At 25.5% G+C, this 19,133-nt stretch overlaps 1 protein-coding gene across 1 annotated transcript in view; it reads right to left on the bottom strand.

The window, feature by feature from the left end:
* Positions 1-9,742, bottom strand: part of LOC119673528 (receptor-type guanylate cyclase Gyc76C-like) — a 66,413-nt gene extending 56,671 nt beyond the window's left edge. The window contains exon 1 of the mRNA XM_038084822.1: positions 9,640-9,742. The gene's annotated coding sequence lies outside the window, so the exon portion shown is untranslated. The remainder of the gene's footprint in view (positions 1-9,639) is intronic.
* Between the last annotated feature and the right edge of the window lie 9,391 nt (positions 9,743-19,133).

Here is a 19,133-nt window from a genome sequence, read left to right as displayed (position 1 = left end):
AGTTTTTGTAGTTTCACCGGGGTAAGTAGAAACTGGCATTTTAAAAAGAAATAGATGCCTTTACATCCACTGTTTATGGTAATGGTGTTAGTTTCCTGGGAAGTATAGATATAATCTCATTATCTTCAAACTGAATGATGAAATTAAAAACAATAGTTCTTGGAATAATAATTTTTTTAACTACTTAAAAAGTTATTAAACTTTTTAAAAATTATTTTATATTTTTCTTGGGTTTAAGGTTTATATATATATTGTTTTGCCTGAATAAAAATAATATTTTCCAACCAATAATATTCAACTAGTACAACAGAATAATATTTCATATGACCTTAATAATTTTGTATGGGCATCAAATAATATTTATAGTTTGTAGAGAGCATAAAAATTCAAATTATTCAAGAAATCTGTTGAAAGCCGAAACTATTTATAGAACAGAAATATGTGACTGAAATTTGAATTATGCAGTTATTAAACTGAAAATTGACTGAGCTGAGGGTAAGCCTGAATTAAGGCGAGTGTTGAAAGAAGAAGAAGATGAGCGATATGCATAATGATTCTGAAGCACTTAACAATAATTAAATTTGTACTTCTACGATTTTAGGTTTGTTAAGTAAATTTCGTTATTTTTTTTTCTTTTTTTTGCAAATAGATTTTTCTGCTTGTCACTTTTGAAATTTGTTTTCAGTTTACTTTATAAGCATGTTCAGTGCTTTAGGTGTGTCTCTCCCATAAATTTGTGGGTGTGTTTGCCGGAAATTTAAATTGAAAAATTCAGACAGCATATAATGGCACAAATGGTTTTGATATTGTTTTCGTTGGCGACGTCGATGTCGATGGCGATGTCTATGTCGATGTTAATGTCGTAGATGGTTTTGTGTTGTTTGTTTGTTGTTCGTGTTGTTTTTGTCAAAGCGTCAAATCGAAATAAAAATTTATGGCTTAATAACTGCACTTGACACCGTGCAACGCCAATGAAAGGAAAAAAATCTAATAAAATGTATGAAATGTTTGAATTCGAATTGCTTGTTTGCGTACAGTTTAGGAAATATTATAAAAAAATTTGGTTATTTATGAATGCAAAAATATATTGTAAATACCAGAAAACATGCCTTAATACTAAATTATTAATTAATGTATTTTTGATTTGGTTTATATAATCTTTAGTTGGATGTAGAAAAGCGAAAATTTGCAGATGTAACGCTAAAAGCATTCAAAGCAAGATTTTTATATATATATATGAAGATTGAAAATATTTATATATGGATGGTTTTAGGATATTTTAAACATTTGGAATTTTTGACATCTAATTATTTTGTATTTGCAGCGTCTTTGGTGCTATTTTTGCTAATTGTACTAAATATATACGAGATATTGATTGTTGGCATAAGTGGAATAAAGGGGTTTCACTTAATAACTGTTGTAAATTAAATTCAGTAGAACAACTATTACATATTGTGACATTATCAGTATTTAACTTATGACATTCTCGATTGGTAAATCTGAAATATATTTAGATTTACTCTAGATCTGTCAAATTTTGTTGTCAAATCGAACATTTTTATGAGGTTTTCGATTGGTAAATATGAATTCCATCTAGATTTACTCTAGATCTGTCAAATTTTGTTGTCAAATCGAACATTTTCTGGCATTTACAATGAGTAAATCTGGATTATATCTAAATTTACTTTCGATCCTTCAAATTTTTAGAGTAATATAACATTGTTTTAGTCGTGTTAGTATACATTTAAGTTTCTTACAAATACATATATAAAATCAAATCACAATTGATTTGTCAATTTATATAAAATAGCCGTTAATTTCAGGGTAATATTTCTACTCTAGCAAAATATCTAGAGTATTATAAATTAATCTCTAGTGTTATACATTCTGTCCTAGATTTACCAATCGAAAATAAAAATTTCACTGAAAATGCATTAAAAGAGCATCTCGATTGAAAAAATTACACCAGACATATCAATAAAAAAGCATAACAATTAAAATAATCTAATATATTTTAGTTGTGTTAGTAGACATATTTTTTACAAATACATATATAAAATTAAATCACAGTTTATCTGTTAAATCATATAAAACAGGTGTTAATTTCAGGGTAATCTTGATAATCTGGCAAACTGTCCAGAGTGCTATAAATTAATCTCGAGTGTTATACATTAGTCTCGATGTTATACATTTTGCTCCAGATTTAGTAGTCGAAAATTAAAATTGCTCTAAAAGTGCATTAAAAAAGCATCTCGATTGAATAAGTCATTAAAAAATTAAGTTGCAGTTTTTTTTTATTTTTAAATAATATTACTTAACTAAAACAGCAAAACTTTGATTTTAAAAATAATAGAAATAATAATTGTAATAATGACAACATGCAGAACTGTGTTCAAAACTTAAACCGACTTGCACAAAATCTTTATATTAATTTTATAAAAACATATTTATATTTAATAATCATATTTTAAACCAAATTTCACAAACTCTTTATGATATATCGATTTAATAAAAAATATTTATATTTAATGCAGATTTCTGTATCTTTTGATTTAACGTACTTATTATAAATAAATCAAAAAATATTTTTATTTTGTTTGAAGTTTTTAACGATTTAATAATTAATTAAATTTTTAATTAAATGGTTAAAACTCTATATTAAAAATGTAAAAATTTTATAAATTATTAAAAAATGTTTAAAAGAAATTTTTAAAGGAAATAATTTTTACTCTCCGTACAAAAGTATTTATTTTTGTCATAAAGCATATAAATTTTAATTAAAATAATTAAAAAATTATTTTTAAAATATGTCACTAACAAGAAATCAATTACTTGTATAATATTCAACTTTAAATTACCATAAAAATTCATTATGTTTAAATATAAATTGAACCCAAATTTAACGAAATAGCATCCAAAAGGTTAAGAAGCTAATGAAGCGTTTTAACCCAAAAATCAAAACCCATTAGAAAACGTCAACAAACTCATCAATCAATCCAAAACTGAAATTCTGCGTAAAAAATTTCATAATAAATTTTCGTTATAAGTTGATTCACATTTTTGGGATAGCAATTATTAGAAACACAGAGAAAATAAAAGTTAGCACAAAAATAAAATAAATAAAAATAAAAAATAAAAATAAATAAATAAAAATAAATAAAAAGAAAATAATTTTGAAAAAAATTCAAATAAATAAATAGATAATAAATTTATACAAATATGTTATTCATAAAAAAATATAATAAAAAAATTAAAAACTCATAATAAATTAAGAAAAACGAAAGAAACACACATTTTAAAAAAATTCTTTTATGGAAAAATAGAAACAAAAATTAATTTTAATTTCTTAATTTATTCTTTAACTTTATTTCAAAAAACAAAAAATAAAAAAATTTGACTTTGCCAAATATCCAAAACCATTTATATATACACAATATAACATTAGGTTATCCATAATGCAAAGAAGAGAAAAAGTGAAGAAGAGAATTGCGACTATAGCAGACTTTTTGTGCTTTATTTGATCCTAAAACTGAACAGAAGCTATTCCATTTTTCAAATATTGGTGAAAATAGTACTCGTTGAGAGTGTTCTATGATCAGACGAAGACAGGAGTTAAAATCAGAACATACTCCTCCTGGCCCAAAGTCAAAGTCACACATAATAAAACTAAATATTTCATCGATTTCCAGATAGAGCTAACATTTTGTAAATCTTCTATAGAACTATTTCTAACCTGTTAATTAGATAACACTATATACAAAGTGTATAATTGTAAACATATCATCTTTAATTACATGCGATTTGAAATTGAACGAACAACAAGATTGTTGTTAGGGTTGTACTTTAAAGGGAAAACCTAGTTCAAAAAATGTGAATTGCAGTAAAAATTTTTACCAAGCAAACTATAAAAATGTTGATTAGAAAAGAGTCAAACAAAGTGTCCAGCCGATAGAAAAATAACAGACGAACATAATTCATATTTAATGTTTACGACAGTCTCCTGCTTAATACCTATGTCGTTGTATTACTAGGAAAATACAAACGTCCAGACAGAAAGAAAGTTAGCTGGTTAAAGTACAGCACATTCTAGGCTTTTGAAACTTTATTTCTAAATAAAAAAAATAAAGAGAAGACTATCTTGCTAAGATCGTAGAAGAGGTTTAAATGCTTCACTAGAAAAGATGTCTTTCTGAAGTGCCATTTATGTAATATTCTCATTTGCCGAACAAAGGAATCATAATGTCGAACTAAGGAAAATTATTTATAATACAAATATTTTGTATAAAAATTAAAATATAATTAAATACCTAACGCAGTTTAAAAAGCGTTTTTATAAATTTATGTGTTAAATAAATGATCTAATTCAAGTAACAAATATGAAAACTAATTGAATATTGGTCGTAATAACAATTTATTTTATTAATATTATAATATTATTTAAGTAATATTATATTATTCTAGTAATTTAATATTTTTACTCTTGTATTCTCCTATTTTATATTATTCTCATATAGTAATGTAGAAGGAATATTCTTGGAATAATAAATTTAAAACTCCAAGAAACTAGATTAGAAATAAAAAATATATATTATTAATTAATTAATTATTAATATATTATTAATATTATTAATATATATTATTAATTTTTTTTATAAACAATTAATATAAGAAAATAATATTCTTTTTCGAATAAGAAATACAAATTTAATGTATTTAAGCAATATTATAAACTGATTAATTCTAAATTTATATAAAAATTTTAATATTTTTTATATATTTTCGGTTTATTTTAAGTACATAGTAGTAAATGTTCATAAACAATATTTTAATCTTCTTGTATTTTTAATTTTATCCACAAAGCTAATAAATGAACCATTAAAATAATCTCTCGAGTCTCATTTACTATCAAAATTTTTGTATAATTGATTGATTTCTAAGTGTACTCGTAATTAGTATTAATTTTAAGCTAAATACAGTAATAATTTTCATAAACATGATTGTTCAATTATTAAACAATTTATTAAAAATTTAATCAATTAAAAAAAAATTCAGCTGGAACACACACAAAATGTTAACTCATCAACTAATGACTTTTTAAGAGTCATTAAGGCGAAGCGAACAGTATAAAGCGGCAGCACACTTGAGCCACATTTTTCAATTACGGCTTAAAGCACTTCACCGACAATAAAAGATGTTAACCGGCTGAAGTTCTATCTTCTTTGTTGGACTTAGGCTATTGTTCGCCGGTTCGCTTCAAGTAATTGTTACTGCCACTGAGCACTTCAAATCGCCTGAGGCATTCATTTGTTACAAAGCAAAAAAATCAAAATTATAAAACAAAAAAGCAAAAACAATTCAAAATAATTAGAAAACAAATAAATAAGATTGGCATACAATCTTATTTATTCAGTTATTATTATTATAAGTATTTTTGACATTTCAATTAACCAATAAATTGGTTGAATTACCAAATTTTGAATAGCTAGCTCTCATACTTCACCGACTGCCGACTGCCAATTGCCAATTGCCGATTGCCGATTGGCGATTGGCGATTGTTTAAATGGCATAAGTCGATTTAACTGATAATGTATAATTAATTTGTCTCATGCCATATTATTTTATTTCTATTTAATTTTTGATATGTCACGCTATATTAATGAACACCTAATTTTCATTGCTTTACTCAAATATCAATTGAATTCAATTCAACTCTAGAACTGTGATAAGTTCGCAATCAATACTTTGACAGAGCTGCGTCTGTGGTTTGATAAGAATTCGAATGTACAAGTATTTGTACATTTCAGTACATTCCCAACGAATAATGTACGGGTATTTATGTACGAAGACAGTCAGTTTACTTATTTATATAGCAAAGAAATTATAGAATTGCTGATAAGAGTAATATGGTATTTTTATTTCAAGTATTTATAGTAAATTATTTACTGAGCACAATGCATGGAAACCCAACGAGGTCACAAATTCATGCAAAATGCGAGCGATCTACCATAGTTTGCACCCATAACATATATGCCTTTTTTCTAATAGTTTTATATATGATTTTATTTATTATAAAAAATGCTTTCATATAAATTTAATCGTATAAGAATATTTATGTAAGTTCTTTTAGTTTACAATAAAAATTAAATAATTTTTATTTATAAATAAAATAATTTATAACATTACATTTGATTAGTGTTTTTTTTTTTTTTTGAGTTAATTGATCAAAACTTTTTTTGAAAAATAAATCACATTTTAATTTATCGATATTTCGACTTTAATCTAAAGTTAACACCAGGAATTTTAATAGAGTATATAATTTTAGAGTGTAATTTTATAGAGTATAAATTACTCCTGTATAACAGCACTATAAAACCAATATGGACTTATGGTATCCAGCTATTCGGTAATGCTAGTGCTTCAAACATTGAAATTATTCAGAGAACTCAGCCAAAAATACTGAGAACAATCACAGGAGCTAAATGGTATATTAAGAATGAAAGTATCTACCGAGATCTACAAATTTCATTATTAAAGCCGAATTTGACAATACAAGAAAAAAATACGATAAAAAGCTGACAGAACATGTTAACCCCTTAGCGAGGAAACTCGCATTTCAAAGCAGTACTTCCCGCCTAAGAAGAGCTGACCGTCCAGCCAATAATTAAAATTCAATAGATTCAAGTAAATACCCCTCTCTTATTTTTAGTAATTTCATAAAGTTAATTTAATTTCTTAATAATCCATCTCACACTCATACCACTGAAATTCAACCCACCAATCTAAATGATGTCTGTGATATAAGGTTTATTTATTTTATTTTATATTATACAATTTTACAACTTATTGTTAGTCTCATTGTATGAGAAGATTGTATGAGAAGATAAATAAATATATGTTTTAAAAAAGGAAAAAATGTCAGTTATGACGGCAGTGACTATTTTACTTAATGTAACTATATTGGAAAACCAAATGGTTTAACAAGGATAGTACATGAATATAACAAAGGTTAGAAACTCGGTAAAATCTTTGAGGATATCACAATGGGCAATTTATATCTCCGAGTGTTAGTGGTGATAACTGCCAGCACGCACGCGCCTTCTCAACCTAACCTAATGTAATGGAGACTACTGTATTTAATAAAGAGGTTTTGAACATTAATTAACAAAATTTCAAGTTCAAATATACACGAAGTCAAGTACGGCTTTAGGTCAATTCACTAAAAGCTCAAAATTAAACATGATTCTGAGCTTTAAATTTTACAGAAAACTGTTATCAACTCTTATAGCCTTTTTGGATTACTATATCTGGATTCAATCTAAATTTACTTTCGCTTTGTCTAATTTTGTTGCCTAATGTAACATTTTTTGTAGTAGTACAAAAACTAAGACAATAGTGCAACGTTGCCGTAAACAGAATCCATTTCTAATTTGATTGCATCATTATTCATTCCTTTCAAATGGATGAATTTTATTACGAGTACTGAACGATATTCAATTTTTTCCATATTATTCAATTTTTTTCCATTTTTTTCCAAAAATAATCAAAGTTTACTATTTCAATTATTTGCAAAAAGCTTACCAAACATCTGATGAAGTCGAAATTTGTAAAGCTATCGTTTAAACCTTGTCAGATATATAAAATAAAATTGATTTTGTTCTGGCGTTGCCATCTGTTGTGAAGCCAGGTACTTATTAATCCACCTAATATAACAAATCAAATCACACTTTATTTGTCAAAGCATATAAAACAGCTGTTTATTACAAAGTAATCTTGCTAATCCGACATAATATCTAGACTGTTAAAAATGAATCTCGAAATGTTATTCGTTTCGCTCGAGATGCACCAATCAAATTATAATGACGAAATTTTGATAAAAGCACTTTAAGGAGTTTTCCTCAATTTAAGTTTATATTATTATTTTAAGATATAAATATCTATCTATAAATATTACTGTAATATTTAAGTAGCTATAACGAAACACTTAAGTTTTTTATAATAATATTCTATTTTTCATTCTATAAAAATTCTGTAAATTGAAACATATAAAAAGTTACAAAATAACAATTTATCATAAAACTAATCGTACTTCTTATGAAACAGCAGTGAATACATGAGCCCACATTTGCTCTTTACCAGAGCAACAGTCATTCAAGGAACTACTTTCAAATTTTTTTCATTTGTCATTTACAGCTTTTTTTTTTGACAAATGCAAAAAATACGTAAATAAAACATCAAAGTTAGTTGAGGGCGTGGGTTGATAAGCCACGAGATGCGCATTTCTAAGTACATTCAAGTTTTAATAAATTTTTTTTTACATAAAAAATAATTTAAAATAAGAAAACTTATTTTCACTTTGCTTCATTGTTTTTAAATAATATAAATTCTAAGTAGGAAGATCAAATAACAAGAACTAATAACTTTTCTTACAGTTTTTATAATTTGGTTCCTTTTTTCTTGAAATTTTTATTTTGTCTGTCTTTAATGTAAAAATAAAGCTTTAGTAATTTAGTTTCACATTTCTAAAACTACAAATCAGATGGTATAGATGGTACAAATCTATTATTAACTTTGGCTGAAATACATGTTGTCCAATCATCATACATCCGGAAAAGACCGTTAATCAAAATACTAATAATAGAAATACGTTTTGTCCAAATTTTTTAAATTGTGTATCAGTATTTGGTTCTTTATATATATTTTACTATTAGATATCAAGTCTACTATGGGATTGTACTAAAGTTGCTACAATAGTTCAAAAGAAATTTTTTTGTAAACTGTTGTTACATTTTTTTTGGTTATTTTTCGTATATGATACGAACCACGAAGCTTTTTGCAACTACAGTTGTGTTTCTTTCTTTCAGAGTAGCAAAAAAATACTCGCAACTTACGAAAAAAAACATGTGAAGCAAAACTATGCTCTTAAATTCCTCAGAGTTAGATTTCACGCCCAAAAAAATTTAAGAATAAAGTTTTAATGCGGCCAAATTCAAAAAATCAGTCTATTGTGAATGTGTACTGAAAATATGTTTCAAAATTTAAGTGCTTCGTGTCATATTATATTGTACACAACACAACAAAAAACATATGTCAAACAAAGGAAAGGAAAGAGCGCTGACTCTAAGCTTCAAATTTGGTAGGGTACGAGTTCAATTCTTGGTACTTGCAGTCTCAAAAAAATTATTTACGAATAATTAAATTTAAAAATTATTTCCAAGACCACTGAAGATGGGTATTTGCCATTAATTGAAACAGCTGTATGGTCAGCCAAAAAATTCAATTAATTAAAATAATATAAAAATGAATTTATTGTTATTGTAGTTCACTACTGTTCGAAAAATCTCTTCCTAATAATTTTATTTAATATAAAAACATAATTTTTTTAAAAAACACGACCCTTAGGACCGTCTAAAATTTAAATACATAAATAAATGATTTTCATTTAAAGATTAACAGAAGCCTTTCTTTAAACAGAGATAATAAAAATAGTGAACTCTAACTATTTTTATATAAATAAATAAATTCTATTAACAAAAATACATTTAATTATTTAAAAAATATATAATTCAAAAAAAACAAATTTCATACTGAAAACTTTTTTAAAAAAATATTTTAATAATAATATAAATAAAAATTACTTACGCGATGTTGTTATTGTTATAAGTCACTTTATAACTATTTCTGATATCGTTTCTATGGTGCAGTGGGGAAGGCCAATATCTAAGATTCGGTTGTTTACATTTATCCATATCTAAAAGAAATAAGATAAAAAGTTATTATGTAGTCATAAGCAAAAATATTTAAAAAGCAAGAAATACATGGAATTTATAAAACTTAAAAAATAAAATAAAATTTTGTGATTCAACATATTAAATATAAAATATATATATATGTATATAAATATATATATCCATTTATGTGTATTTAAAAAATAAAGAAATGCAATTTGTGAATATAAAAATTTCATAATTGGAACGAAAGGCTGTACGTACTGTTGAAGAATTTTAAGTGCGCAATTAAAAGAATTTCAAATATTAAGTTTGTACAACTTGAAGGTTAGTATTCCCCATTGATCAAAGTTATATACAATATATATATTTATATATATAAAAATTTTAATTATTAAAGAAATATAGTTCATAAAGTTTTTTATCCACAAGAGAGAACACCCTCTGTGTTGTGCCCGTATCTAGAAGAATTTTTCGTATCTCAATTAAAATCGCAATTTTAAGCATTCGTAAAATGATTTTTTTGGTAAAATGACCGTTTTAAGGCACTTAAGTCGAACCCAAATTGAATCGTAGATGTGAGAGCGCAATTGCACTTACACCCGCATAATCCAACAGATTTACTGTTCAACGCGTCGTCGTCACCCTCATCGTCGTCGTCGACAGTCACTTTCGTAGCGCACGGATTTGCTTGAGTGCAACGTTTTTGTATCTGCCAAAGCTCATGTGAATGCACTCAAAATCTTTAGATATCATCACGTGGTGATGGTGCGCTTCGTAAGCGTATCTACTGAAGCGTGTTAATGTGTGACTTTCGCAGCAATTGACAATTGTCAAACAGAATATGTTGTTTTTGTAAATTAGTACGAATTTAACAAAGCTCCAAAGATAAACAAGTATATATGAAGATAGCAAGATAAAAAAATACTTTAAAAAATTGTTTGTGATTTTTTTTTGTTGTCATTTAAGTTGCTAAGACATATTTAGAAGTGAAATTGCATCACATCAAGCAAATATTGCCGAAAAATTTTCTTAGAAATAAATTAGCAAAAAGAAAAGATGTTTGTACAAATTCATACAAATAATTATAATACAAACAACTTTATTATATCACGTAATTTTAAGGTTGCAACAAAATTTAATTTATTAGCACAAGTGAAGTAGGAAAGCATTTAATAGTTCATACTGATTTAAGTAAAAAAAATTGTTTTTCAAATGTTTGGAACACAAAATCAAAACAGTCAGGAAATGTTAAGATACTAGCATTTCATAAAATGCACGCCCAAGAGTAAGTGGCACTTAAGTTTAAAATGCACAAAAGAAATTTTTTATTCCTTGAAGCTTATTATTTTGTTCGGATTTCTCAACATTGGATTAGTTCATTTTTCTTTATTGAATTGAAGAATATTGCAGCAACTCAATCCTTTTTTTCAATTTGAATTAACAATGACAAGCAAGCACAAATACTTGGATTGTCTAGGATATGACTAGAAAATGACTTTTACGTCAGAAATAAAATAAATAAAATTCATTTAGAGCACAACTCTTAAGACTTAAACGTTCAGAAAATAACAAGACAATAAGTTTAGAATTGGATTCGTATTTACAATTTTCAAAATAACATTAAAAACACCAAAGAATTTTTTATAATAAAATTATTCATTTATTATTTATTTATTTATTATTATTATACACTAAATATGGTCTACGAAATAAACCGAAATATTTGTAATAAAAATAATTTTGTATAAAAATTAAAATATAACTTAATATTTAACACAGTTTAAAAAGTGTAATGTTTTATTTTATTTAAAAAACATTTTTATAAATTTATGTATTAAATAAACGACCTAAGCCCAGTAACAAATATAAAAACTAATTTTTTTTTTTTTATAATTTTTATATATATACATATTTTGATTAAACTCTTTACCAATGCATATCCAAATTTTTATATTTTATAATTTTTTTAACATAACAGATGTTTATATAGACTTTTTCAAGAAATGAAGATTGAAGTAATGGAACATTTATTCATCAGATGTTCAAAAATTTTCTCCCTATTGAGGAGCAAAGAGAAATAGCCAAATGAAAGGAAAGAGTATGTCAAAGAGATTGACAAAGAGATTGATACTATAAAGCAGTAAGAATACCTAGACAACCATATAGATTAAAAAATTAGCTGGGTTTTAATCTCAGTGACTTTTAATAACTAATGAATTCAAGCACGCAATTGACAATTTCCATTTGCTACTATATCTAGCTGTCTTAAGCATGATTTTGACTTAGGTTCACTACGACGAAGTAACCTGTAAAAATCCTGTAACGATTTTAATCAAAATGTACCAGAATTATTGTAAACAGCCCTTATTATGAAAAAATTATTCAAATGTATCATAACCTTAAGGTTATAAAGGTCTAACGTCTTATAAAGCATTAAATACAACACCGAATTGGCACTATCCAAGACTTTAAAAGTATTCTTACCCACAATTATTGTATCTAACAGCCTAACCACCAATTATATGCAATCAACTTAAGAGATAATCGATGGCAGACCCTCTACATAGACACAGAATATAGCACACCAAATGCGCTATTAACTTCCAAATGTTTTTTGTATTTAATCTTCTTTTGGCAATGTTAATGTTTAAAATATTATCTAATAAAGATTACACTAAAAAAACTAAATTAAAAAAATAAAAGTGTACTAATTACGCTACAATAAATTATTTAAAATGAGTTGAGAAGCTCATTTTAATTAAATGCTCCAACTATATACAAAACAAAAATAATAAATTTACAACAACAACAGTGGTGTCTTATATACTTTAGAAGTTGATTTATATGTAAAAAATTATTTAAGTATGTAATACATTTCTTAATCTTTGCTAATAGATATTGAAAATTTAAGTAGGGTTCAAATAGAAATAAAAAGACAACAAAAATTTTAGTTAAGTTATTGAAGTTTGGTTGAACATACAAATAGAGCAGCAATAATTTACTGCAGTTTGGCTGACCATAAAAATACTTCAATAAATTAACTAAAATTTTTGTTCTTGTCTTTTCATTTCTATTCGAACCCTTCTAAGTTTTAAATAGTTTCTTTTCATTATAAGACGTGTTACTTTCAACAAAAACAAAACTAACATTGAATATTTTTGAATTTTATAAACTACTCATTGTTCTGCAGCATCATTATTTGTGTGTAGGGTATATCCACAAGAAAATACGTTCACTTAGTTTTCACAATATTTTTAATATCTAAATGATGTTGAGTGATTTTTTTTTCTGTATATATATAGCATAATTGTATATAATTATCAATATATATTTTCTTGTATGTGTATAAATTACCCCAAAATTTTGTAATGAATATCTTATCTCTTTTAATTTTATTATTTTTATTTAATTTTGTTTCTTTGACCTTTTAGAAGCTCTGATCTAATCAATTTTTACAATATTATTATAAAACATTTCAAAGAGCAACTAATTGCTTTTAGGTTTTTCTATAAAAATTTTTCAAAAAAAAATTAATCATATAGAAATCTATTATCTGATTACACATTTCATATGATAAAATAATGAAATATCGAAATAGTTACGATTACAAAATTCTTTTTACTATATATATGTAAGCGTTTGAGATAAAAAAATATATATAAATAAATTATTAAAATGTGAAATAATAAATAAAAAAAAACATTGTTACTTTATTTTTTATTATTCAAAATATGCGGATTCAAATAATTTTTTTTTACTATATAAATTACTATATAATTATTTAATTAATAAAAAATGCACTCTAGCAGAATTCTAGTATTGCATTACCATTGCAGTTTTCTACAAACTAGAAACACTTTTAAGCTTTTATGTACTAAAAGCTGAAGTAATTCACATGATAAATGTATCTGCAATAAGTCAAGTAACTCTTACGACAGTTGTAAATATTGTTACGATATTTCAAGGTTGTAAATAAGTCTGATTATCACACACAAATTAATTTTTATATTTGTGTTAATTTTATTTTTAGATTTTTTACTAAAAAAATCGTAGATAAGCGCTAAATATAAGTTTATTTATATACATTAAACAAATCGTGCCATTAGAATTTATTAAAAAAAATACTATTTTTAAAAATATTATAGGAACTTTGGAGCAATTGTTTGTATGTAATAAAATTAAACTTTTAATAGGAAATTTTATCGCCGACACATTAAGCACACATTAATACAAAGAACGTCATTTAGAACTTTTTTCTGACCATATACTAGCACTCGCAAGTGTGCAAAAGATTAAAGTCATTGGATTTTATGAGTTTATTTGCAAATTAAGTACAAAATACCATTATCAGACAAGAAAGTATATATTAAGAAAATAGTTTTTTTCCTCTAACAAATGTTTTTACTGATAGTCTGGAAAAAATTAATTTTAGCTTCATTTTAGAAAATTTATTTTTAAATTATTTTATACACAAATAAACTGTGTGCTCAGTTAGCACAGAGTTTCTTTTAAGAATTTACTTTTTAGTTGGATTTAGAAAGATAATGAATTATAAAAAGCAATTAAAATTAATCTCTTAAGTAACGACATTCAAACTAATACTTTTAAATTTGGTAGGAGATACATAATAGGCAGATGTTACTTGGAAACAGTGAATTATTTCAATTGACCACATCTTTTGTTTCATAGATTACATAGATAAAGAGATATTTAGTAAAATACACATTTGTAATGAGGACATCTATTAGTAGGTTTCGTCTACCAACCGTCCCTATATCCATTCTCAATAAGTGTTCAATGACATCCATGTCATTGACATGACATTAATGACATAGATTACTAATATAAATAGGAAAATAAACAGATGTTTATTAAAATAGATGATTGTAGTGAAAGGTCACGTCAAGCCCGCCTTATGTTCATTCTCAATAAATGTTCAATGACATTCATGTCATTGACATGACATCAGTAACATAAAGTATATAGATAATTAGGAAAATAAACAGATGTTTATTAACACAGATATTTGTAGTGAGGGCATATATTAGTAGGTCACGTCAAGTCCGCAATAAATTCATTCTCAATAAATGTTCAATGACATCCATCTGAACTTTAACTTTCGGAGAAATACATTTGCCGTTGAATAGAGAACGTTTTATAAATATTATAACCATTTCAAAGGCGTATGCCGCTATTTTTCAGGATCTTCTACTTTACGATCTAAAAGACTCAGTACTTTTAGACACTGAATATCGTTAAAATAAGTCACAAAGAAATTATTTTAAAAAAATAAAAAGATTTTTATAATAGAATAGTAATTTTTTTTTGTGATAATCACTGAAAACATATTTATTTAATGATTTTTCATCACATTTTGCTTCTCTGCTCTTTGATCTCTGCTAACTTTGCAGATTAATTAGGTTTTTCGATTTCAAAAAATACTATCTTGAGTTATCCAGAGAATATTTTTCTAAGAGGTCCAAATACTAATATAGGTATTCGAACAACGGTCCTCAATCGTTGAATTTCTCTGCTAATTTTGCAAAGGGAAAGAATACTTCTTAGAGAAGCAAAAACTGAAAAATACTTATTCCTAAGATATCTCCAAATACTAATAGGTATCCGAATCTACATACTTAGATTAAAATGCTGCTACTTCCAAAACTGGCAAAATACCATAACTTAAGTATTCGCGTCCAGGTTTTATTTAATCTAACTTTAAAGCATAATAAAATTATAAACCAAACTGATGTGAAAATTACTAATATGATATTTACTGCTATAACATATCCTATCTAATGTATATTTATAGGATTAGTCATTTTAATTAGATTAGTCATTTTAAATATATAAGGAATATGCAATATGATATTAAAACTAGTAAAATAATTTTTGACAGTTCTCACTGGCAAAACTTTCCTGTTAATTTAGCAGCTTTATAAGATTTTTTTATTTCAAATAATGCTAACTTGAGTTATCCGAAGAATACTTTGTTTCAAGATGTCTCCAAACACCAGTTCTCAACGATTGAATTTGAATTTTCCTGCTGACCTGTTAACAAACAGGTCAAGAGGCCTACAAACACTTGTTCTGTTAACCAGTTCTGTTAGTAAAAAAGATTTGATTTTCTGATTTTAAATAATACTATCCTCATTTATCTTACTGTAACTAAAGTACTCTTTTCTAAGAACTTCTCGAATGTCCGTACTCAACGATTGAGTTTTCTAAATTTTTGAATGGATATTTTTAAAAAAATTATCTTAAAAGTATTATTTAATATAATTTATCAATTTCAACAACTTAAACTATAGTGATTTTGCTACTACTATTGTCAACTTCCCCCAGTGAGGCATAGAGCCCCAATAATTCTTCTAAATCTGACTCTATTTGATGCCTTCCTATAGATATCGTTCCATGTATATCGTACTTCAGCTAACTCACTTTCGAATGAATTTTTCCAATTTTCGTTGCCACAGCAGGTCTTCTGCTACCTTGTGAATTCTATGAAAAAGCTTATCTCGCTATATAATTTCTTGGTTGCCTAAGTGTCTGGCCTATTCACTTCCACTTTGTTACTTTCATTTAAGTTTTTGCTGCATTTTGAATCGTTTGGTTTAGCAGAAGTTGATTTGATAATCGATCTGGCCACCATATTTTGAGAATTCTATGTAGACACTTCTTGACAAACACTTTAATTTTTCTTTCAATATGTCTGGAGTGCTGTCACAATTCACATTTGTGTTAAAAATTGACAGTTGGTCTGCTTATTGAGTTCACTGGATTGCCATATGTTGTTTTAAAATATGTATAGTTATTTTAATGCATACAAAAAAAAAATTAGAGATAAATTATTGTTTTTGCCCTTCAAAACCCGTGTAAGTACTTAAGATATTAAAAAATCTTTTCTAACGACCTACAACAATCGCTTAACAAGTACTTATTACGTTACTTGTAGTCATTACTAAAAATTTATTAAATTTATAAATTAATATATATATAAAAGTTGATAATTCTATATGATATAAAAAAAAATTTTTTTTTTCACTTACAACTTTTTAAATAATGAAAAATGATATAAAGTCTAAAAATATAATTGAAAGAAAATGCTTAATTATATTTTCGTACTTTTTATTGTGATTTTTTGCTAAAAATGCAAATCAATCACTTCGCTGTCAATGAACAGAAGTGCTTATGCAGCAAAAATAATTTCGTTGTACAAATTTCAGTTTTTTGCTTAAACAAATGAATTATGTAATATATCTAGTTACTACTATTAAAGATATTTGGTTTGGTTATTTCATAGTAACGACTAAGCAAAAATTCTCAATCAATCATGTACTGAAAACGTGCAACGTGCACAGCAAATATTTTCCTACCGCCATTGCCACAATGCAGCCCGCAATGCTTTAAGAACTTTCGATTTAATATTAATTCTATTTTATTTTTTTTTATTTTAGATAAATGTTCAAATTTCCTAATTAAAAACACAATTTCAAATATTATGAAATTTATTTAATTTTACTATTCTACTATTTTATCAGTAAATTTCCAGCTAAAGCAATTAAAGCAATCATCGCCAAAGTTGGTTAAACTTCAACTTCACTTGAAGAAAATTTTGCTTCGTTGTGAAATTTTTATGCGCTGCGGCACAACGATCAACACTTTTCCTGCGGGCGAGCAAAGTACAAAGTATTATGACTTCAGCGTTTTTCGCTGGTGAGTTTTAATGAGCTTTGCATAAGGAAGACAACGCATCGCGACGCAAGTTGAATTGCAAACGGAAGCTTACGCAGCGCACAGGAAGGAAGTAACTTTAGTGCTGAATTCACGTGGTTCTTTTTTTTTCTTAATATTAATAGTGTTGCACTTTGACAACTATTAAGGCAGTGAAGACAAGGTCGAAGTCAAGGAGTGAGTTACTTCAACATTATCTGCACCCGCCGGAATAATTTTGTTCTTCGAAGAATAATATTCAGTTTTCATCCGCGTTTGTGGAGTCTTTTCATGGCTTTGTTTACAAATTGCATTTTAAATAATTTAAATGCACTTCCCACCATCTTGTCTCTTGGAGGAATTTGTTTTTCTGATGCTGGCACTTTTTAATCATTTAAATCTTACATTTCATCATTTGAATTTTTTAATACTAAAAACTTTTGATTAAACTAAGTTTCTTGCCACTTTTATTTGAAAACAAAAAGTTTGCGTTAACTAAAAGATAGAATTTTTCTTTCGGGTGCGACTACATTTCCACCGCAACACGATTAAAAAACAGATTTTAGTATAATCATCTATTCCGAAAAAGTTTTTCCACTGCAATATAGTATGGTTATTCAGATATCTGAGATCCCAGTAGTAAATTTATAGATTGCACAAATAAAAAATAATCACTAGGTTTTCTTAACGATTTTAATATAACAACTTGCAACTTTAAAGCTACACGTATAAAGAATCATGCTATATCAACATATAGCTTATGGACTCATCAAAATCAAAATTGTTGTTGCTTTCAATGCAAATTAAAAAATTGGAGATTGGGAGAAAAAACAAAATCTGGGTTCAAATTGGTTCATGAGAGACGAACCAATTTGAACCACGTCACTTAGGAAAAACAATGTTATCCAGTATAAATGGCAAAATCTGCGTGTTTTAGGAACTGTAGTATCGATGATATTTTCACAGTCTAACTAAAAGAATTTAATCAAAGTTTTTTATTAAAATTTATTTAAAGAAAAACATAAATTTTTTTTTTCATTTGTATATTCTTCATTTCACATTTCACTTTCACAATTATTTTTAGTATTTCGTTTTGTTTTTTATTATTTTATTTTATTTTTTATTATTTTTTATTATTTTTTATTACGTTTTATTATTTTATATTATTTTATTTTATTTTTTATTATTTTCTACTTTTTATTTTATATTTTTTTATTTTATTTTTTATTTTTATTTTATTCATTTTATTACTTTATATTATATTTTATACATTTCTTATATAGTTAAATAATACACTTTATAAATAAAATTGATTAATTTTATTTGAACCAGTATTTCTATATTCATCTTAATGTTTTTTTTTATTATTTAATTTAATTGTTTTTAATATGTAGTAATTTAGTTATATAAATTTTAATAACTTTTAATCTTTTTATAATATTTGATATCGACTTACATAGTATTTCTTTTAATTATTTACAATATATTAATTAATTTATTTTCTTATGTTTTATTAAATTGTTGTTTTATTTTATCTTTAGTGTTTCGATTGACTTAAAGTTTTATTTATAACATAATATAGTTTTTGAATTTATTATATTTATATATTTATTTATATTTATATTTATATATTTATATATTTATATATTTATATATTTATATATTTATATATTTATATATTGATATATTTAT

Source organism: Teleopsis dalmanni, chromosome 1 (genome assembly GCF_002237135.1).
Source record: "Teleopsis dalmanni isolate 2A chromosome 1, ASM223713v2, whole genome shotgun sequence".
Lineage (NCBI taxonomy): Eukaryota > Metazoa > Arthropoda > Insecta > Diptera > Diopsidae > Teleopsis > Teleopsis dalmanni.
The sequence above is the reverse complement of the archived record's forward strand: the minus strand, read 5'-3'. Positions and strand labels throughout refer to the sequence as shown.